Source organism: Ambystoma mexicanum, chromosome 8 (assembly GCF_040938575.1).
Source record: "Ambystoma mexicanum isolate Mex_15411 chromosome 8, UKY_AmexF1_1, whole genome shotgun sequence".
Classification (NCBI taxonomy): domain Eukaryota; kingdom Metazoa; phylum Chordata; class Amphibia; order Caudata; family Ambystomatidae; genus Ambystoma; species Ambystoma mexicanum.
In genome coordinates this window covers 713580524-713604612 of record NC_090929.1, presented here as the reverse complement: position 1 = coordinate 713604612, position 24089 = coordinate 713580524, and positions in this window count along the sequence as shown.

The following is a 24089-nucleotide window of genomic DNA, read 5'->3' as shown; positions in this document are numbered from 1 at the left end:
TGCTTGATTGACTGCTGGGCCTGTTGCAGGTTTCCAGTCTGATTCAGCATACTGACCTCCTTATTTTGCAATCTCTCTTGAATTCATTGTAAATGAAAACAAAAATGAGCTGTGATTTGGGCCATTTTAGTCTGTTCCTCATGCACATTTTGAGTCATGTAAAACTCGCCTAGGGCTTGATGTAACATCCCACCATCATACCAAATATCAATGCCTTCTAATGTAATATCTGTACCATTTTAGCTTGCCAACCCCCAGCCTCCTGCTAATGCCAGTCTCCCGGAATGAACAGCTTAGCTAGGAGATGTTTTCTGGCCTCTTCCATTTCAATGGCACTGATTTTAAAAGTGGCTTTTTGCAACCTTATAAAACTCTCTCTACACATGAGAAACCTTGCACCTTATTCCTGCTAGATTTCAACAATCAATACCAAATCAGATTACTTTTGCATTACTCTGCAAAATCTTATTCCTATGTACACCTCTCTGATTCTCAGGGGTCAAGCAAACAGTGTTACTTTAACAATGCACCAACAACCTGCCATTCACCGTACTGATGTTGCACTACAATCAATAGCCTGTTAACAATGCACTTGTCTGTACCTCACCCTTTAGCAATACATAAGCAAAGAATCAGGCCTGCGTGTAAAAAGAATATATATTTTAAAGAGAAATAGGAACATTTATATTTTCACAAAACCATACAACAAGCCACCTTACTCTGTGGCACAAAACACAGCTTCAATACAAATAAGTAGAACACCATTAGCTTTTGTGGGTTAACTAAAAATCACAGGAACTATAGCACAATCAAATATACAGTTTTCATTTCATGTCAAATAAACACTTTGATTACGTTTGGTCGATCACAAAAATCCCTTAATGTAAAAAATCATGCCGCCGCTTGAAACATCACTGGATCATCCGCTTGGCAATAAACTTTACACGAAGTTTGATTTAAATAACATGCAACACTTTTCTATTGGTCAAGACATTTCACGCATGCAGCACTCTTAATTTTGATCTCCTAGCACACTTGGCAATGCTAGCAGTGTTGGAACACAACAACCTTTTAAGAACAAAACACTTTTTATATAGATGGAACCCTTTTTCCTTCACCAGGTATGCTTTTAAATAAGGGACTTCACTCAATTAAATTGGCAAGACTCTTGTGTGCCTCAGCACAAATCCAGATATTAAGTTTACTAGGGAAACCCCTCTGCTTTAAGCTGGGTCTGGGGAATGGGGAGCACTAGGAATTTTGATTTTTTTTAAATCGGCCCTTCTACATTTGGGAATGTTGGGGTTAGCAAAAAGAAAATAGGAGTACCAAATTACTTTAAGAGACTATATTTTGCTCCACACATGTTGTTGATTTCGAACTTCAACAAAATCACCATGTGTCATTTGACTATAGGGAAATTAATCAAATTATGATTTGCTAAGAAAATGCTAGGGATCTACTTCTGTACCCCACTCACTAAATAAGGGGAAGGTATTCACTCAAACAGATCCTAAAAATGCTTTTTTTCTATTGGACATGATTACTTACATTGAACAGCTCTGGGTTTTCTGCTCAGGAAAGGATATCACATCATGGACCATCTCATGGTAAAGGGCAGACTCCCACATCAGTCATGAATAGCCTCCACTATCGCTCTATTTGTCTATCCTCGTATGGATCCCAGTTGCTGTCTCTTTCTCTGGCGTCCTTCACCTCCCAATCAATGTTGGTTCTCCAGCAATTTATCCAGCAGTTCCCACTGAGATGATTTCAGACAGCCCTCTTCTCAGATCATTTCAGAGAGCTCTCCTTTCAGATCATTTCAGGCAGGTCTCCCCTTTTTCCATCGTGTTCCCCCTTTTAAAATCTAAACCACACCCACAATATCTAAGTTATCAAGTGCCAGTAGTTTATTGGCTCTTGATTTGGATTGGACCACTATTGTCCACCTCCATTACAATGATTGGTTCCTTTAGTTACTAGGCACCTTCTCCGGTGAGTTTATGACTCCACCCTCTTGAAATGAGCACTTCAGTTATGAACTTAAAACTACAAAATGGTAACGTTTGCCAATTTGCAGATAGGCATAATAAAATATATACATATGAATTGGTCTGATCATGCAGGACTCTATTGAATGTGTCTGGTGTCAACACAATGTTGCATGTGCGAATGGCATATTTTTGTAATTTTCCCAAATAGGACAAAAGTCAGTGTCAAAAGATTTTACATACAGGTATCTAATGTAGGTATCTAATAAGCTAGCACCTTTCAGAATCTCCACTTCATGACATTTTCTGGTAAACTTTCATCACATTTTAGCTTGCAAAGCTTGTTCCCAAGGTTGAATTTTTAGGGGAGTTGTAAAATTAGATGGATCTGTTCATAAGCTGTTCCATGATATTTGCATCATTTCAGTAAAGGTCATGGCTCCAGAGACAATAGACAAAATATGATCCTCCACAAAAACCTAGGCAATCTCTAATAAACATGCATGATTCCAACTTGAATTAACCTCACATTTATTTTCTTTAAGAAGGTTTACATCTACCCTCTGCCATCTGTTCATTTGTTGACCTAGGCTGCTATAAATCCGTTAACATACTTGCACAGTCAAAGGCCTGAAGATGTGTTCTTATCTTCCTGAACAGAGGAAGACCACCCCATTCCCTGACTCGTGTGATGGTCTTCTGTTGCATGCCACCTGTCAGTCAGCCCAGGAAGGGACCACAAATTGAATTCAATTCTCGATGATTATTCAAAGTTCACAACTATTAACCAGGTCTTTGTTTGCTCACTGGTCATCTGTTTTACCCTAATAAAACCTTGGTTTTGCACAAGCTCCACCCCTTTCTTGGCTCTGTGAGCTCCAATGAGATTTTGAGATAAAGGGAGAAGGCAGTTCTTGGTAGGTGTTGGGGGAGGTCTTTTAGCTACTCACAACTTCACTTCAAGCACAGAACACTAGTATTTTTTAATGTTGCAATTCCTTTACACCTAAGGTGTGCTTTCATATTTGCCCTCATATCATATGCAGTGTTCATCTGCAGCATGCTAACAATGTCTTGAAATACAAAATATATTTTTCTCCATCCTCAAGCTCACAGTTCTTTTAAAACAGCTTTTAGAAGCCATATGTTTCCTTAATGTCTGCCTTTGAATTTACTTCTGTCAATTGAAGTTTAATTTTCCATGTGTACATTTTCTTCCAAGTTGCAGGTACTGTACTCAGACTTGTTGGCCTAGTCATTCGAATATAGGGCCCATTTAATTTTGTTTTTCCTTTTTCTGACAACCCTGTTGGGGTATTCAGCAGTGTTGAAATGTACATGCTGGCCTTTTGGTCTGCCAGTCAACAGGCTGCTTTCAAATGACAAGAAAGTATATATGCACTTTTAGGCCTCAGTCAGCCAGACAGAGTTTGCTTTTGTCTTGGCTTCATATTAACCCCACAACTGTGGAGAGTAGAGGAGAAAGAAACAGGATACGGATACATATTTTGAAGGAGGTACCTGATCAAAAAACAAAATCATTGATGAATAGGTACCTCTAGAAATTGGACTAAGTTCAGCCAGCTCCAGCCAACTCTTACAGGGTTCTACAAACATCTTTAGCACCAAGACAGACCAGTGGGATGCTGGGCCCTACCACCCGCGAGCAGAATCTAATCACCTGTGATTCAGAAACCCTCTAAAAAAGGAAATCTACCAAATTGCTTTTAATTGACTACTACCTGTAAGTGATCACACAGAAGAACACCAAATAGGGGACAATTACCTGCATCAGGTGGGACTCCAGAGTTCCTCATGTTCCAGGGCAATTTCAAGCACTCTGGGATCAAGACACCCCCACCCCCCCGGGAAACGCCATCTGTACTAAAAGTCCCTATACTATCAATGGGACTTCCTAAAAATCTTTCCAACTCCCCCTCACCCCCCCCAAGGGAAATCAAAGTCAGCTCCTCTGGTTGCAACTTTATACCATTAACAACACTATAACGGTTTATTGAGTGGCCACCCTCAACCCAGGGAGTTCCTTCCCTGGGTTGAGGGTGGCCTCTCAATACACGGTTGCAAATTGGGGGCTCGTGGCCGGGATTTGGCTGGCTATTTCTGACTTATGACAAGTGCATTGTGACAGATTATTCATTTTGATGTAATTAATTCAATTGAGGTTGAGGAAAAGTAATCTTTGCTTAAAGTTAAAGTGCCGGTAGGGCTTGACCACTGAGTTCCAGGGAGGTGTATAGGTGGAAAATTAAGATTAAGTAAGAATTGATTTTTGATTGAGAACAGGGTTTTTTCTGCCCCTGCGCAAAGGAAATTCTACAAAAATTGCAAAAAGCCAATTCTTTCAAATGAATGCAATTGAATTCAATGAATTAAATGATGCCAAGAGACACTCCCTTGCTAAATTGTTCATTCATGGTGAGTGGACAGAGGCAGATGAAGGGAGCTGGCAAGCTAAAATGATGCATCAGAAGGAATTGACATTTGGTGTGAAAGTGGTGTATGGCACAAAGCATTACATACATTTTATATGACCCGAAATGCTCAAGAAGAACTGAGTCAAATGGCTCAGCTCACAGCTTATCTATACTTCCACTTGCAGTTAGTGGAAGAGCGAGTGCAAAAGAGTGAGGCATGTGCACAGAGTCAGACTGAAATTTTAAATGAGGTGCACAAAGAACTTAAACAGCTAGAAGAACAAGCATAACAGAGCCATAATTTTGAGTTGAAACAAGAAAGCCTCATGGGAAACTCAAAAATTAGTTAAATAACCAACAGCAAGAGAGTGCAAAGCAAGAAGATGCACATAAAGAGTGTGTGGAAAATGTGCACAATGCAAGATAAGGTAAATGATCAGAATATTTGTAATAGAGGAGTGTTAGATGAACTTATGGCCTTTCAATTACAAATAAAGGAGTTGAAAAAGTAAAACAGTCGGTTCATTATAAAAGGGGTTGATTCCCAAAATGACTTTGAGCAGATATGTCAAAACGTACTTACTTTAAAACAACAGAACATTCTGAAAAAGACCTCTTGAACCAGGAGAATAGTGTCCTTGCACAAGAGATGCATCTGTTGAAAATGGATACAGAAAAGAGTCAGTCAGGTTTTCGGGAACCGACTGGAAATTGGCAAGAAAATGTAGAACTCATGATGCGTGTGAGGCAAGTGGAAGCTGACCTGTTACAGGCAGTGCAGTGAAGAAACGTGACAGAGAAAGAGATTGGCCTGTTGAAAGCAAACCGCTTTGAATATGCGCATGCAATGCAGGCCAAAACAAAACAAAAATGAGTCTAGTAAGAACTAAATCAGGGAAGTGAAAGATTGATTAATGGACAAGAGTAAAGTGCTTGAGGCCAATCAGGCCCTGGTGTCGTCACAGTTAAAAAGCCAGCTCTCTGAACACCATCAGGAAATAAGTACAGAGAGAAACAGGTGTGGGCGTTTGACAAATTAAATTGAAAATGACAAAAAAAGCATTGAGGTACCCTGACCAATCAGAGTATGGGAAAGAGCCTTCTAATACAGGGATGATGCCTTCTCCATCAGGAACCTCATGCCAGTTAACCACAACATCCTATGGGCTGACTGCGACTGACCTCATGCTTTCCAGCTACAAAGCCCACGGAAACATGAGGCAACTAGACTTTACCAGGCCTAGCCAAACTGATCCAGAAGGCCAGTCCTTATCTGAGATGGAGGAGTACTCACCTCTACCACACAGAAGGGAGGGTGGATGGACTAGTGTGTTCTGGGAAGTTAAAAATAATCCAGTGAGTATTTCAGACCATGAAAACCCCCTTGATAAGAAAATGAAGGAGTTGGGCTTTAAAAAAATGAGATTGCAGAGAGACCACCTAGCTCGTTTTACTGGAGAAGAACATTCAAAGTTTCAGCCCAGGGGGGCATATTAAAAACCTCCTTACATTTAGGGGAAAGGGTGAATTTCCCCAGACTATCTGGAAGGGGGGGAGACTACATAGTGGAGTTTGTTTGAGGAAGAGACTGAGTATTATCCTGTGCCAAAAGGTGACTACAGGGGAAATGACCCTGAGAATTAATGGCAGCACAGGCAAGAGGAGTCCAGACCCGTGGTTCTGGGAGGTATTCCCAGTCTCATAGTGATATGGAGCGCCTGGCGGATAGGGAATGGAGTACTAATAGCAGCTCTGAGGCAGAAGGTGAATGGACTCAGGTGCAGAGAAAAAGGAAGACAGGGAAGCAAAGAAAGGGTTTTGTCAAAGATCCAATCAGACAGATTAAGGCCCTAAAGAGCTTCATGACCCCATACCATAGAAACGCTAAGTATTTGGTGTGTTAACATATCTAGAATTGTATGAACAATTTATATCCTCATTTGGAATTAAAAATGGCATAAATTGTGTGGAGCTTGTGAAATGGACGTTCTCTCCTGAGTACTCCAGTTTCTTTTTGGGACTGGACGACCAGAATCATTATAAATGGTTCACCGATAAGGTGGCCATTTTGAAACATTTTGAAGAACATGGGAACCCACAAGAAGCCTTTAAGTCTGCATATATTTTGCAATGTGGGGAGGATCAAGCGGGCATTTGCTCAGACTTCCCGGTGGGTAAACACAAATAGTAGGGAGTTCATAACTACATATTTCCATGCGCTCCTCAAATACACAATGGGCCTAATTATGAGTATGGAGGTAGCCATGCTGCTAAATGGCTACCCCCATACCAGGTACCGGGTCCAGGTTCCGGGAATGGGGAAATAGTGGGCCATTCCGAACTTGGAGGGCCCGGTAATTCCCTTTCCTGGAACCCGGACCCGGTACATCCCCATTCCCATTTGAGCCCGCATAGGGCTCAATGGGAATGGGGAGGATGCTAACAATGCGCCCGTTAACGACGGGCCAATTGTTAGCATCCTGGTCTGGTAGCGGGTCCCGCAAAGGACGCCTGGTTTTACCAGACGTCCTTAGCGGGACCGGTGAGCAGACATCGTAATGAGGCGGTAGAGGGTTAACTGCGCCGTCAGCTCTACCGGCGCCGTTAACCCTCTACCGCACTCCTCGTAATAAGGCCCAATGACTCACTTTGTGCATGAATTTCACGAGCACAGGACCCTCGATTGGGCCACCAGGATTTATGAGGTCCAGATGCCCAATGAGAGTAAAAACACCCCCAAATGCAGAATGACAGACAGAGGGAACCCTTTGTGCCAACAATAAACCCAGTCAATTGACAATCTGGTGACCTCCAATGAGATGAACATCTATTGGAAGAAGATAAGAGGTCATTCCAAAATAGAGGGGCCGGATAAGACTGGGAATGACCTGACCGACCAGCTGGCTATAACTGCAGCTCTGCAGGGGATTTCCTAGAAATGGAATCCCTGCTGGAGAAAATCCAAGTTGCCGTTCTCACCAGGTCACACACTTGTGTGACTAGTGAACTCTGGACTGCCCAGTGGAGTAAAGATGCCACAGATGCAGATTTGATGACTGCACAAAAAGAGGACGCGATCATTGGGAAATGTTATCAGCACATTGAAGACCCTGTGAGTTTCCCTCTAACTGATTCAGAGTGTACCAGTAAAGAGGATCTCTGGGTGTTTATGAAGTTTTCCAAGATGTTCCGGATCCAACGCGGTTTGCTGGTAAGGAGAGGCCTATCTAGCTGTGGTATTTACCTCATTCTGAAGCCTGATGTTGAACCACGCCCATGACGGAGCCACTCCTGGTCATAGGGTGTTTCACACGACATTGGAAATGTTGGACAGAGTTGCCTTCTGGCCACACATGGGACAGGACCTTGATATTTACCTAAAGGAGTGTCTTGTGAGTGCTCAATGCCAACACTGTTCACTCACACACAGAGCTCCCCTAGAAGAAGGGGAATGACACTGCCTTGGTCAGATTTGCAAGTCAATTTCATCGGGCTAGTGATTTGTTCCTCTAGAGGAAACAAGTACATGTTGATTATGACATGATTGTTCACAAAGTGGGTAGAATGTCTTCCAGTCCTTTTTTGTGAGGCAGAGACAGCTGCTGCAATAATGATCAACCACATCTTCTCTTCTTTCGGCCTACCGCAAAGGACTGAGTCAGATCGAGGAAGTCATTTTATGGTGATGGCAAAGATATGGGAGATTCTAGGGGTAAAAAGAAAACTCCACATTGCTTACCACCTTGCCTCAAGCAGGCAATAGAGAAATACAATAAGACAATTGTGAGCATCTTAAAGACGTTTGTGGCAGACTCTGGGCCCAGTTGCTACATATGATTACAGCTTGTGCTGATGGCTATTAGGTCCACACCATCTTCTGCAATAAAGATGTCGCCATTTGAGCATATGACCGGATGAAAAACAGTGTCACTTTAGCATCTGGTCTACAGACTCAGGAGCAGACACTGATAAATGCGCCCACTACTTATGATACATTGAAAATGTCAGGAAGCACCTCCAGCGCACCTTTGCTTATGCTCAGCGCCATTTAGAAAAGTCCGCTGAAGGAATGAAGACCTATTATGATCTAAAGACCAGCAAGAAAGAGTATGGATCAGGGGTCAAGGGTTACCTGTAAAGTTTTCAAAGGAATCAGACCAAGGAGCAGATGTTTCTTCCATCTTGGTGTGGTGCCTTTGAAAATGTAGATAAAATACCAGCTGTCATCTACAAGATCTGCATCCAAAAAGGAGAAAAAGACGGAAGACAAAAAAGGGTTCACATCAATTAGTTGAAAGGCTGTCATCCCAGAGAAGCTTTACGACTGATTGAGGAGCCAAATGAAAGTCAAGCAGAGGAACCGGCCAAAGGATGAAAACCCCAGATGGAGAATTGTAGCAGGTGAGTAAGTTAATTAATATTTATTGGAAACGTTACAAAAATGTGTGAATTGAGGTTCTGAAAAGTTATGTCTAGTGTTATGTAATGTTTTCTTCTTTCGAATGGATGTGCGGAAAGTTTATGTCTTTTTTATGTGATATTTTTCTCTTGAATGCAATGTCCATCTTCCGGAGTAATATGTTGTGTAAAAAGTAATGAACCTCTCTTTTTTCTATTTGCTAGATAATTAGCTTCCTTCACTTCCAGCCTGGAGGCAAGAGGGGAGTCCTGGGAGGATCTGAGGAACCCCAGAAAGAAGGAAGAAAGGGGGTGCCATGCTACACCCCCAACCCAAAGATGGTAGGGAGGCTGGAGTGCCGATTACCTAATGAAGGAAATTGAGCCAGACGGGCTCCAACAGAAAGAAAAATATGGAAAGAAAAGACTTTGAGTGATCTGCCCTGCTCTTCCCCACAAAGGAATCAAGGAAGAACTGGGGGGGAGCATGTGGGGTTTATTCCAAGGCCCCAACAAACTAACACAGGGAAAAACAGCCTTTTAATTGACAGTGGCATAATAAATGCAAATGCCCCTTTCACATGAAAAGCAGGATTTTCAAACACTGACAAGAAAATGGCTTTACTTATGCATTTGCAGTTTGAGAGTAAGACATGAGAAAAATGTTCCCCAGCTAACACAAAGATGTCAAGGAAAAGACTTTGGGCCTCATTACACGTTGTGCGGTAAAAATAGGATTTTACCGGCATTGCGTAATTTGCGTGTCCGCCCTCGCAAGAGGCCGCCATTTGTGTGACATTACGAGTTCGCGGGCACGAGCATAGCGCCATGGCGGTAATGATCCTACCGCCATGCCGCAAAAGTCCCCAAAAAGTCCATTAACGGCATCCTTGAAAGCGCTGTTAGCACTTCCGACCTGCCGCCACCTGCAAATAGCGGTCACCGCAATCAGCGGACATCGGCATTAGCGGTCACCGCTAATAGCGGTGACCGTTATTTTGCGGAACCGGAAATAGCGTCATCGCACAGGAACGGGAAACAGCACAATCCATTGCCATCCTCCTTATCCAGGACACCTTACCAGGAAACACGTTAGGAAATCCTTCCAGGACACTGTAAAGATGCCCAAGGCCGTTAAAAAATCGCCAGAGCGGCAATGCAAGGAGAAGTTCAGCAAGGAGGAGCTCATAATGCTCACTCAGACACTAGCAGAAAATGCACAGGTGGTCTTCTGCAACGACATGCGGCGGGAGACCATCATGAAGAAGAAGGCCATCTGGGAAGAGGTAGCCCACAAGGTCAGCGCGGTAGGCACCACCACCCGCACAGTTAAAGACTGCCGAAAGAGGTGGGACGTCCTCCGGCTACTACATCCTATCCGTAAACCGCAACCTGGCTACGGGCACAGGAGGAGGCAGAGAATCGCTGATTAAGCTCAGTGAGTGGGAGGAGACCTGTGCATCGACAATAGGAGTGGAATCCATCGAGGGAGTTGGACAAATGGAGCATGGCGTGGCCATTTCGTCTGGTGGAGGTGAGTGTATGCATCAAACAATGCACAGTGAAGTGTGATGGTCCCCCCAATCATGTGTCCATATGAATGCCGTGGATCAAGCCACAAACAAACATGCATGCATGCATCACCACATACCCGTTCAACACAGAGCCATTCATGCATGACCCACCCAACATCCCCATTAACTGCATCCACACTAAAGAGCCCTAAATGCATAGAACGTCATGACGTATTCATTCAGCATAAGACAGGTCGACCCATCAATGATGATCTTCCACATTTCTCGCCCATAGAGGATCACACACAGAAACTGAGGAGGCACGCACTTCCACACCTGCTCCCACATCCAGCAAGAAACCCAGGAGGGATGCCGCAGGGGACACCGCCACATCCTCAAGGGCAGCCAGGAGGAGTGACCATGAAAACAGGGACAAAGGCAGCAGGAGCACCAGTTGCACGCAGCCACAGGCCATGCCTGCTGCCATCGTGGCACCCACGGGAGTGTGTCTCCCAGCAAGTGAAGGCAGCATTGAGGGAATGCACTCTGCTGCCACCAGCTCAACGGGTGAGGCAGCGGCCACTGCCCCAATTTCGGATGAGGAGGAAGCACCTGGCATTGAGGATCTAAGCCAGAGCCCCAGACCAACATGCCCCTTACTGTCAAGCCCGAGGTTGTCATCAGGTCCGGGTAGCCAAGGAGAATCACCTATCCCCACCCTTGAAGGGCCATTGAGCCCCCAGGTATTCTCACCTGATGCAAGTGCCATGGATCCAGGCACATCAGCCATCCCACCAGCACCCAGCATGCGACATGACCTATCATCCATCTTTCAGAGGCAGACCGAGATGACTGGTTTAGTAGGGCAGCATGTGGCTGAGACAGGCCGCCTGAGGGAGGACATCGGTAAATTTGCACAGCAGACGATGGAGGCCATGGAGTCATGCACCAACCAAATCTGCAATGAAATGGCCCAACTCAGGGAGGCCATGACCGCATAGCAGACGCAATTGAGCGCTGATGCCCACTGCCAACCCAGGAAGAACCGTGCCCAACCTCCTCTGGGAGATCACGGCAAAGTAGCCCCCTACCCCGGTCTCTGCGGAACCTGCGGCGCACCACTTCACAACCACCAGATGACGGAGCAGGCACTGGCAATTAGTGCCAGCAAGGACTGGGTGCCACATGTGGAGAGGGACACATTCACGCCATTAGGCTCACATGGGGGTGTTGTGGGGGGAGGGGGGTAAGGGTGATTTTGGGAGTGTTGTGGGGGGAGGGGGGTAAGGGTGATTTTGGGAGTGTTGTGGGGGAGGGGGGTAAGGGTGATTTTGGGAGTGTTGTGGGGGGAGGGGAGTAAGGGTGATTTTGGGAGTGTTGTGGGGGGAGGGGGATAAGGGTGATTTTGGGAGTGTTGTGGGGGAGGGGGGTAAGGGTGATTTTGGGAGTGTTGAGGGGGGAAGGGGGTAAGGGTGTTTTCACAGTTGGGGCCCTGCACTTATTGTTGTCTTTTGTTCACAATACACTGTTTGAAAGTTTACACTGCCTTGGTATTCATCATTGTGTGTGTGTACTGTATTGGGGAGATGGTTCTTTGTGGGTCTGAACACATGCATCAGGGCAGTAATACCCATCTTTATCCATTACAGTCATACCTTGTATGACATGCAATCTTTTTTTTTAAAACCTTTATTTTTGGTCTTTCGACACAACAAACAACTACTCACCCACATTAGGGTGGCTTTAACTTTACGCCTTCAACCAGTGCCCCGACTTCCCCGCCTCCCTCTGCGACTCCCCCCCCCACCCCCGCTGCATCCCCATATCGTCCCGCTCTTGCGTCAATTCGCCCCTCTGGTGAACCAGTGGAAGATCTCAAGAGTCTGAGTTAAAACTGTATCAGGGTGTGTTCCCAGTGACCAACGGATCCACTGAGGAGGTGGTGTCGGCCTCCCTTATTAGAAAGGATATTAGCGGGCCCCATATGTCGGGCGGGCGAGCGTGAAGTGGTAAGCATTTTATGAAATCAGTTTCTGTGTCCTGGCAATAAAGCACATCTTTCCGCCATGCAGTGTACGATGGTGGCGGGCCGCGGCCCCACGCCATGGCGACTCTTCTGCGAGCTAATGTTAGTAGGAGTCCGGTCAGCTTCCTTGACGGCATGGACAGCAACCTCGTCATCCCCAACAACGCTTCTGTGCATCGGGGTTGTATCGTTTCACCGACAATTGCGGATGTCGTGTCCAACACACGGTTCCAGAATGGGGCTACCTCCGGGCATTCCCATGCGAGGTGCACAAAGTTCACTGATAGAGTCCCGCATCTTCTGCACTCTGCCTGGGCTTCGGGATGGTGCTTGTTAGCTTTTTCCGGCGTATAGTACGTTTGGTGGAGGAAATGAAAATGAATAAGTTTGAGCCGGGTGTTAAGTGAAATTTTCTGAGTTTGCTTCAGAATGTGACTCCAGTCGGCCTCCGATATACTTGTGGATAGTGCCCGCTCCCATCTCGTTTTCGCTCTTGCATTCACGTTGGGTGATCCGGTGGTCAGCGCTTTGTAGATTAGCGACACCAGCCTGCCCTCTCCCTGAGCTTGAATGACATCATGTAGTAGTTGCCAAGTCGGTGGTTGCTTCGGGAAACCAGGCAGGTGGGTCTGCAGAGTGTATCGGGTCCGGAAGTAGAGGAACACGTCTAGGGCCGAATTACCCCCTTTCTGTTTGGCCTGTTCAGGGGTCAGAAAGCCCTCCTCTGTGAATAGGTCTCCGAGGGATCGTATCTGCAGTTTTTCGACCCACTGGTGAAACACACTCTCCGATGTTAAGGGGATTCCAGGAATATACTTGACTGGCAAGAGGCGGGAGTATCTTGTCTGTATCCCCAGTTTGTTAGCCAGCGACTTCCAAACCTTGTATGTTGTAAGCATTACGTTCATTGTGCGATTGGGGACGGGAAGCCGACCAAACACCACAGCGGTCAAGAAGTTGGGCGTTGCCAAGGCCCTCTCGACCTGTACATGGGGGCGAATCATTTGCTTTGCGTACCAGTGGCTAAGGTACTGAGCTTGGGCTGCCCAGAAGTATTTTTCCATGTCTGGTAGAGCCAGACCACCGCTAGACACGGGGAGTGTCAGCGTTGTGTATGCCACTCTGGCCGGCTTCCCAACCCACAGTAGATCCAGAACTAGGGTTTTCAGCTTTTTCAGGAAGGATTGTGGCAGTAACAGCGGGATATTGTTGAAGAGATACAGCAGTTTTGGCAGCATTACCATTTTGACTAGAGAGGTCCTGCCCCAAAGTGTCAGTGGGAGTGTCTTCCAGCGTGCGATCTTGTCTTGTAGAGACTTTAACACCTCTTCATAGTTGTCTCGGAATACCTCCAGTGGGTCCAGTGACAGTTGGATGCCAAGATAACGTACCCTCGAGGATTTCCACTCAAGTCCGAAGTCGTCAGCGAATTGCCTCGTGTCCCCGGTCAGTGGGAGGACGACTGATTTTGAGTGATTGATTTTCAGTCCGGAGGAAGCCCCGAATTTGATGACTTCCCTCATGACCGGGTTCAGGTTGGCCTCAGGATCTCTTATAAATAGTGCAACGTCGTCGGCATATAGGGAAACAATAAGTTTGTGTGGGCCGATAGTGAGCCCCATTTGTTGGCGAAGTTCCCGCAGGTTGGAAGCTAGTGGCTCCATTACCAGAGCGAAGATTAGCGCCGACAGGGGGCATCCTTGCCTCGTGCCGCGCTGTAGGTTTATTGCTGCTGATTTTGCTTTGCCCACTATGATGGTGGCCTGTGGGTTGGTGTACAGGAGAGAAACCAGTTTGATAAAGCGGGCTCCCAGCCCCATTCTGGTGAGGACCATGAACATGAACGGCCACTCCACGGAGTCAAATGCTTTTACTGCATCAAGTAGGACCGCTATTGCCTGGTCCGTGGGGTCTAGTGCCTCTATGATTCCAAACATTCTCCGGATGCCGAAGGTCGTATTGCGGCCGGGTATGAAACCAGCTTGGTCAGCTAGCACTAGGGCTGGCATCAGGGGCATCAGTCTATTCGCCAGAATCTTAGCAAGGATTTTATTGTCCAGATTGAGCAGGGAAATCGGGCGATAAGATGCACAATTGTCTGGGGGCTTTCCTGATTTGTGCAAAAGGACGACGTTGGCCACACGGGAAGATGGAGGTAGGGTTCCAAGCTCTAGCGCTTCCTCATACACTGCTGCCAGCAGTGGAGCCAGGGGTTCTGCAAAGGCCTTATAGAATTCTCCCGTTAGACCATCCGGGCCTGGAGCTTTGGAGGGCGGTAGTGCCTTTATGGTTTCTTTGATCTCTTCTTGTGAGATTAGCTCGTTCAGAGGTTCCCGTAGGTGATGTTCGACCCAGTAGAGCTCAGTGCCTTCCAGGTATTCCAGGGGGAGGTGCGAGTCTTTCGGCAGCTTGGTACTGTAAAGGTCTTGGTAGAATGAGCCGAATTCCTCCGCTATCTCTTCGTCAGTGTGGACCACTACCCCTTAGCTGGTTCTGATCTCATCGATTTGGGACTGTTTGTTGTCAGCTTTGATTAGATTTGCCAGTAAGGCACCTGGTTTCTGGCCCTCGCCATATTGACGGATTTGGTTGGGGCGTTGGAGAAATTTCGCCTCGCGCTCCGCCGTGTCGTTGAATTTCTGCAATTCTGTCCTCAATGTCGCTGCAGCTACAGGGTCATCGTTGTTCACGCTCTGGGTTTCGAGCTGTTTTAGTTTTTTTTCACAGCTTGCGAGCTCGCCCCTGATGAGCTTGAGAATGCCGTTTTCTTTGGCGAGGCAGACACCTCTGATAAAACATTTAAAGGATTCCCAAATCATGCTTGCTGAAGGGACTGAGCCCAGGTTAGCTTGTAGAAACACGTCTATCTCTTCTCTTAATTCTGAGGCAAAAACCTCGTCCTGTAGTGATCCCTGCTTGAAGCGCCAGCGTTGTAGCGGCGGGGTGGGGCTGGCTGGCTGAAGCTTGAGGAAGATTGGTGAGTGGTCTGAGAGTGTTCTCGGGTGGATGAGGCACTGGCCACATATCAGAGTGCTGTTGGTTGAGGTGAAAAAATAGTCGATTCGGGAGCTTGTGTTATGGACTGTAGAGTGAAAGGTGTATTCACGCCTTTCGCCATTGGAGATTCGCCATGTGTCGTGTAGGTCAAATGCCTTGCAGATTTCCATTATTTGATTAGCAGCTTTCGAAGTTGGTTGATGTGTAGCTGATGATCTGTCCCTCGCAGGGACCATAACTGTGTTCATGTCTCCGCCCCACACGACCGTGGTGGGGCCAAGCGCGGAGAGCTGTGTCATCACCCAGCTGAAGTTGTTATGGCCATCCACATTCGGGGCATATGAGTTGACAAAGGTCACTTTCTGACCGGCGATGATGCCATTCACCAGAAGTGCTCTGCCTTCCTCGTCTTTTGCAGTGTGTAGTAGCCGGAAGCTGAGCCGCCTGTGTATGAGGATTGCAACGCCCCTCGAGTATGTGGAGTAAGACGGGAAGTATCTGTGACAGCCCCAGCTTTTGGCCCACTGGCGGCCACTCGTCGGTGTGAAATGTGTCTCTTGAATCATTGCCACGTCTACCTCATGTCGTCTGAGATAGTGTAGGATTTTCCTGGATTTAGCTGGGATGTTACCCCCTCTGATGTTCCATGTTAGGACGTTGAACGGGGCGGCTTTGCATTTATTTCAGGTCCTATGTCCAGGTCAATGGGCAGCTGCGTTCTGGTTGAGCGAGAGCCGCTGACCGGGTCTGTGTGTAGCGGCTGGGGGTCACAGTGCAACGGAGAGGACGGCGTCTGGTAGGGGGCAGGCAGCGTGCGGGACGAACAGGAATTGACGGCGCTGGGTTTCTCTATCAACTTTGCAATACTCGAACTTCGGGCAATCCCCAACTGGCCCATAACGTAGTTCTCCCAAGGGTGGGCAACCACGAACATGCTCACCGGGAGGTTCCAACTTACCCCACCCAGAACAAACTCGGCCTTAGGAGTCGCCATGCCGGTATGCGGGAATCACTCCTCGGCAGGCAGACCCCACTCAGGCTAACGATAACTTAACGGTAGCTGCGCTGGGGGTGCCTGGGGCCTCCCAAGTGTCCCAGCCCCGACTTATGCCGCTGTATTTGATCCGGCCCACTCAGTTCAGCTGTGTCGGGTCTTGTGCTCCACTGCATCCACCCGTTTAAGGAGGGTTCCTGGGGATTCTATCCCTTTGCGGTCTGGGGCGAGCTTGATTCTGATCCGGGAGTCCCAGGCGGTCGAGGAACAGATTTGCCTCCTCTGGGGTTTGGAAAAAGTGGACCTTTCCCTCGTGCTGGACTCTTAAGCGTGCTGGGTAGAGCATAGAGTATGGCAGTTGGCTGTTGCGGAGCCTCTGTTTAATGCTTGTAAATGTTCTCCTTTGTGTTTGGACTGCCGGGGAGAAATCGGGGTAAAAATGGATTTTGTCTCCATCATGACTCAGATCGCCTTTCTCCCTGGCGAGCCGGAGAAGGGAATCACGGTCTCTGTAGTTCAGCAGCTTCGCTATTATGGGTCTCGGAGGGGCCCCTGGTGCTGGTCTTGTTGCAGGAATCCTGTGGGCTCTCTCGATTATGAATAAGCGAGAAAGGGCCTCGCGGCCGAACAACGTAATGCATAAGGTTTCCACGAAGTCTTCCATTTTCCCCTGCATTTGATGTTCTCTGACCCCGACTATCCGGAGGTTGTTCCTCCTCGACCGACCTTCGAGGTCCTCGCACTTGGCGGCTGTTAGTTTCATTTGTGATTCCAGCTGTAGTACTCTGTTTGTAAGGGTTTCCGAGCTGTCATCGAGATTTGACACCCTCTGTTCCACTTCGGTTAGGCGTTCGGCCTGGGAGTCCATGCGATGTTGCATCAGATCGACTTTGGACGCGAGGCCGTCCATTTTGTTACTCAGGCTGCCGATCCCTGCTTTTAGGTCGAGGAGGATTTCTTTAATTTCAAGGGGGTTTTCTGTCGTTCCCTCCTGGTGGGGGCGTTCCGACGGTGCCGCCAGGTCCTCGGGTTGGTGGGGGGCTCTGGGGGTCAGACCGCTCTCAAAGTTTAGCTTCCTCTGCGATTTGTCGCTTTTCCCCATCTTGGCTGCCGGTGGTGAGGTCGAGGCAGCCGCCGGGTTGCACTGATAGCGCGGCCCTCCTGGAGGAATTCCGTGGGAGGCTGATTTAGGATGTTCGCTGTGAGCCGGGGGGTTGGCTGTTTAGATGCTGCGCCGGCCCTTGACGAGAGATGTTTACAGTGGTTTTCTGCCGGCTCCTCTTGGTTCCGGGGGCTCGGAGTATAGGGCAGTGTGATGGTTTGCGACAGAGGGGTTCAGGTCGTCCGTGAGTTGGGAGGTGCCGCTTGGTCGGCTCTGCCGCTGCTGGTACGGCGGTCACCCGGTCCCAGAGGCGGAAGAAGGGGGGGGGACAACGCTGTTACCCCGCCGCTCCTTACCTGCCAGGGCCCCGGGCCGACCCCTCTGGCCGACGCCGCCTGGTCTCCGCCCGGTGGGTGTGGGCGGTTCTTGTTGTGCTGCTGGGTGCCGGATCTGCAGGAGCCTGTCTCACGTCCGACTCATCCGCTCCGGCGATGGCTTCTGGCGGGGGGATGAAGGCGAACAGGGACTCTCGCCGGTTCTCTCTGGCCGCTGTCGACTCCTTGCCAGGATATTGGCCCCCTGTCTCGTGGGCGGCCCGGGGGGGGGGTGCGTCAGGGTCTGCAGTGGGGAGGCTCAGCCTGTGGAGCACGGGGCCTAGTGGTCGACCCCGCGAGTCACGGCAGCCGGGCCTCTCGGGCCGCGTCTCGGGTTGAGAGCTCCGATTTCGCTCGAAACTTCGAGGTGGCGCCGCCGGGGACTTCAGGAGTTCATGTACCGGGAAACAGGGGGGCAGTGGCGCTCAGATCCGTAGGATTAGCCAGGATTGATGCGGGGCTGCGAGGGAGCTCTGACCTAAGCGGCCATCTTGGATGGCCTCTAGCGCCCTCTCCGTATGACATGCAATCTGATGCATCAGATGCTGACGCACATTGTGTCCTGCCTGGACATTGCCACTTGCATGTCCCTGCGGGCCTTTTGCGCCATCCTCATTACCATCCACATCATCCTCATCTTGTGCTTGCATGTCAGGTGGCATAGTCACATCCCGCCTCATGTAATTTCAGTCCCGCAACACACATGCCATGGTTTACTTCAGCACTTTGTCATGGCCGTACAGGAGGGCTTCACCCAGCACGCTTAGGGACCGGTGCTGTGTGTTGTAGAGGCCGGATGCCTGCTCCATCACAGCGCAGGTACGGCTATGTGCAATTTTCTTGTCCTCTTTCTGCTGGTTCTGTGGTATTTCTGGGTGCCCTGCTGGTGCTTGCTGCGCCTGTCTTGCCCTACTCCTACTCCTCCTGCGTCTCCTCTATGCGTCGTGCTGTTGATGGTGCCGCACTACAATCACATCCTCCAACCCATGTAATGCGGGCAGTATTGGAGGCATTTTTGTGTGGGAAGGGGTGTGGGAAGGGGTGTGGTGTGCCCTTTTGTGGGCTGCGCAGGTCTCTTAACGGGTGGTTCAAGATGCCGGTATTAGCGCCATGGTGGTAGGGTGTTTTGGGGTCTTTACCATGCCGCTATTACCATGTCCGCCTACCTTGTGATGGGATGCTATTATCGACATGCTGCTATTTCCGACCTGGGGGTCGCGCGCCCACGGACTTGCCGCTATTAGTGCCACCGTACTTAACGATGGCGCTATTAGAGGCAAGTCCGGGTCTAATTGGATAGGAAATTTAGCGTTACCGGTATTCACTTACCGGTAACGTTATTTCCTTACCGCCGTCCGTGTAATGAGGCCCTTAGTGTGTGTTGACAAGATGTAATATATATTATGCTTCACACGCAAAACACGCAATTGAAAAGAAAAGGCCACTTTGTTCCATGGGTCACCTGAAGATTTAATTAAGGCCCGAGGCAGACCATTTACTTGTTGCTGGGCAGACTTCACAAAGGACCCTCCCACTGAAAACCTGGCTTCTACCCCCTCCCCGCCCCCCAATCTATTTACAACTACAATAAAGTATGGCCTGCAAAGCATGTTGAAAACAAACTGTGGCCAGACCGTTTGTCGCTGAGGGCTCCTTTCTGTGAATGGCAAAGAGCCTAGCCCGTGCATGATTGGAATGTGGGAGGAGCTGCAATTAAGGCAGGCTGAACTCTGTAAAAGGAAATACAAGGAAATGGTGTTTCAGATCGAAATGGTGGTCCACTACAGATACGCCAGATGACAGCAAGGCATTGTGACATCACAGGGCCTGCCCAGCTCATTCTCTGCAATGGGAGATCTCTGTGTAGCTGAGGCCTCACAAGCATTTATGTCCAGCAGCCTGCTAACTTCAAACAACAAAGAGGCTAATAAAAACACAGTCCAGGAAGTTTCGTCACATGCTGGCAAGGAATGGTAAATGGCCCGGAGGAAGGGGTGCTCACATTTGCATAACATGAGGATTTCCCTTTATTTCAAAAGTACAATCATAACTTAGAAAAAAATAATTCAGCAACCACAAGTCGTATTGCATTTTTTGTGTGTCATTTGTCAGCGACTTAGGCAATTGTAATGGCAATCTAAAATGTGTTCCTTGTTGTTCTTAACAGGTCTGAATTTGTAAAATTATGCAGTTGGAGAGTAAATTGCATATTCCTAACTACTATGCATTTTGAATAATTGGGCAGAAAATTGCCAAAGGGCCGTATATATACACTATGGCAGTTACTAGTCAATTACAAAGTTTTGCCAAATATTACTTTTAGGCTAACGTTGACATAAGAAAAAAACGGAATTTGAAAGGGGAGTTACAGTATTTCTGATCTAGACTGCTGAAGCAATCCTTTGAGAGGGATGGCTGGGGGTTGGATAGGAATGTGAAGGGCCACTCAAAGATGTGGGAATTCTTGCAGGGCACTGTCCAACATTGAAATCTTGATGTTGTCACCACTGGCATATAAAGTGGATGCACTATTAGGGAAAGGGAGAGCTGCTAAAAGGTACCATCTGACAGCTGCAAGGAAACACCAAAGGAGGTTGCTGAAAACGCATCTGGGTGGAGCTGTCTACTGCTGGGGAGGCCTACACCTGACTGGGCCCTATGCTGAAGAGCTGGGGACCATCCTTGAGAGTGAAATGCCAGACCCCTGCCCTGTCCTCCATGAGGGTCCTCAAATGCAGCTGGCTTGCCTGAACTTTAAACAGAGGTTTTAAATGTAAGTAGAATTGAGCCATTTGAAACCAAAAGATGGAGGAGTCTGCTTGCCTTAAATCCTCATTTATAGTTGGCTGGGCTGGGTAAAACTGTGTAGATCTTTATCCTATTTAACTAAAAAGATTAATATAATTAATTTCTCATTTTGCGGAACACCAGAGGGTGATTTTTGTAAACATTTGAAATTAACAAAGCTCATTTCCAGGGTGTGTTGAAAACTATAGTCTGTAATTTAATTGGGTAATCCTATTGGTCCAGATTCCCCCACACAGGCCTTTAAGTGGCGGGGGGTCTGGAATTCAAAATTCCTACAAATCATCCCAATCTTCCGGAGCGACTTCCCCAACACAGACCAAAGTTGGGGGGGGGGGTCTGAAAAACAAATTGCTAAAGTATCCTGTGTTTATTTTAAAGCAAAAGGGTGGGTGAAATAATAATTGCCATATGCATTTGTACAAATCTGTAAACCAAACTGCTAGAATTATGAGCGCACAGGAAAATCAAAATTGCACAGCACTGCATATGTAAATCTATTTTGTTAATTGACCAGTGTTGATTATTTCTGGAAGTGAAATTGGGACAAAGTATTGTGATATTTGTTTTTCCCAACCAACTTGTGTGATTTATTTGTGTAACAAGAAGTTTAATTGTGTGCCACAAAAAAGGTGGCGTGTGTAATTTAAGTGTGCTCTCAATTATCTGTCATTCAAATAAATACAAATATATTTCCTGTACATCGGCCTGGTTCTTGGCTCATTGGTAGCTAAGGGGGAGGGATCCAAAAGGAATGAGATGAATCGGAAATAGGGCTGAATAAAGAACTGACATAAGACAGTTTGTTGGGTGACACCTTGATTGGGGATGGGGAGGGAAGGAACTCCCCATGTTGAGGGTGGCCTCTCAATAAACCATTACAGCATACTCTGTATGTATATTTCAGTATATTTCAGTGTATATTTCAGTGTATAAAATGTAGCATCAACGTTTTCTTCAATGTGGTTTGCATCACCAGTGTAGCTTAGCAATGGTGCTTTCCCATTGAAGCCACTGTTGTATGCATCATTAACTGTGATCCAAAGTCACACACCGCCACTCCCTGCCCATTAGCAGGAGTTAAGGAACTCAGGCAGCGTGAATTGATGTGCAAAATAAACAAATTGAGATCAAGCCCTTCTGCCAGAGACAAATAAACACCAGTGAAAACCAGCTAGGAGCTTCTCATGAGCCATTAGAATACAAGGCATACATGTTGTGGGAGTGCTATAAGGTGAGAAATTTCTGGAGAGAGATTACAGCCCTAATGAACAGATTGCGCAAGGAAAATTTGGACTATGACTTTGAGACATTAATCTTGGGGGAAACCACCTTGCTAGAGACTTTGAATCAACATCAGATCACCTGGATTTTAAAAAGGGCCATGTTGGCGAAAAAACTGATTCTACATGACTGAAAATCAGATACTTTTCTGACAGTGAACACTTTGTTGGAGGAGATGTACCATACATGCCATGTTGAAAGAGTGATTTATTCAATGCTAAAGAAGAGGCCTACTTTTCATGCTGGTTGGATAGCACAGGAGTAGAGAGCTCGCTTTGACATCTGTGCAGAGCCTACTGACACAGGTTCAGGGCCAAACTCAGCCTTTCATCCTTCCGAGGTCGATAAATGAGCACCACACACCAGCGCTCAGATGCCTGAGGGTTCGCAGTGCTACATAAATGCTAAATTATTATTATTATTCATAAGATCTGGGAGGCCCTCTTGGATGTGGGCTTGGCCTAATCTCGCATCCAAGTCGAGAAGTTCCAAACAAAGATAAGTAGACACTTCTTTATTGTTGTACAATAGTAATGTTAGTGCACATGCATTTTGATTTCTGATTGTAGTATACATTGAATCTCGATGTAACATACTAAATTGTGTTTGTCTGGTTTAAGATGCTCTCCTTTATCCTTTAAGACCTAGGGTGTTTTTTTTTTCTCTTTCTCCTCTACCGTCTTCGCGAAATAAGTGTATCTCAGGACAACCACCTCTTCATCCTTCTGTTTCTGAAATCCCCTGAGTTTTTTCAACTCCAGTAATGGCGATTAGACCCACAAGAGAGGTTGTGTTATGACCCTATTTTTCCAATCCACCTAGTTAAAGGCCTTGGCCAAGCATTGGTTATCGCTGTCATGTTACTATGTTTTGACATCTGTTCCCACACATAACATATGTGTGCATGTGAGAGTGCACGTTTCTCACTGTTCTACCTTGTTCAATGTAGAAGTTGACCTGAGCAATTTATGATACATATTTGTGTGGAGAATTCATAATTCACTAACATTATACATTCAACATTTTAGCAAGACAGAATGAGCCCATTTGTGATCCAGGGCTTTCATGTGTGTTCTACAAAAACAAAACACATAAGGGCTCATTTACTCGGCTCCCGGAGTGCAAAACGGATATTAAAAACAGGCAACAAAAAAAATTGTGATTTGGGGCAAATTCATCATTTTTGCAGGCAAAGTGGGGACACTGAACATGATCATTGTTTCTGGCTCCACCCCACAAAAACTGAAGGGTTTTCCACCACCATTTCATTTTCTTGCTGACCTGAAACCATTGGGATCCAACGGAATGTGTCTATTTTTAGCACCTGCTGAAAGCAGGTAGATTCCAAAGGAATCCATTTTAAATACCGGTCACAAGCGTACATTGCGGGAGGCGTTTAGGGCCTCGTGGCATTAAAGCTGGCAATAACTCATGCAGTACGAATTTACCAATACCGGCATCCCATCTGGTAGAATCAGCACACTATTATAATTCCTTCACTATTTAGAAGATTTAGTGTTACCACCAAAAAAAGTAGTGGAACTGCCCATATTTTCTGTGGAATTACCAACCGGCAATGGCGTCATCGCAGGAAAAATGAGCAGAACCCATCTATAAAAGCACAGTCCAATTAAAACAACCCATTTCCTGCTGCTATCCATAGGAGAAGAAGGCCTTCTTTATGTCAGGAAACAAACAAGTCCAAAATCACAGAAATTAGGCTGCAGAAGCCAAATTTGATGGAGGAATCGCTCCAGCTATTGTCCAATGAGATGGTAGGATATGTTGAGGAATGGATTGGCACACTGAACCAGAAAAACACCCATCAACGCAATCCATTATACTGGATGAGGCGGTGACAGTGGGCATAGCGCCCAGTGACACCAAGGATATCAAAACAGATGGAATGATCTCAAGGCCAGGGTGTGCTTCCTTGTGGCACACCATTGAAGGGAGACGGCGGACACTGGTGGAGGCATGGAGTAGTCACTGGCCCTGCAGCCATGGGAGAAAAAGGTGAGCAGCATCCTGTACATGGCTGGCACTGGAGCCGCAGAGGCTGGTGAGTATATGCACATCCCCTAGCCAATGTGCAATGCCACATATTCATGATTCCACACACCTGCAGACATCTTGCAGGGGCATCTGTTTGCCATGTCCATGGCG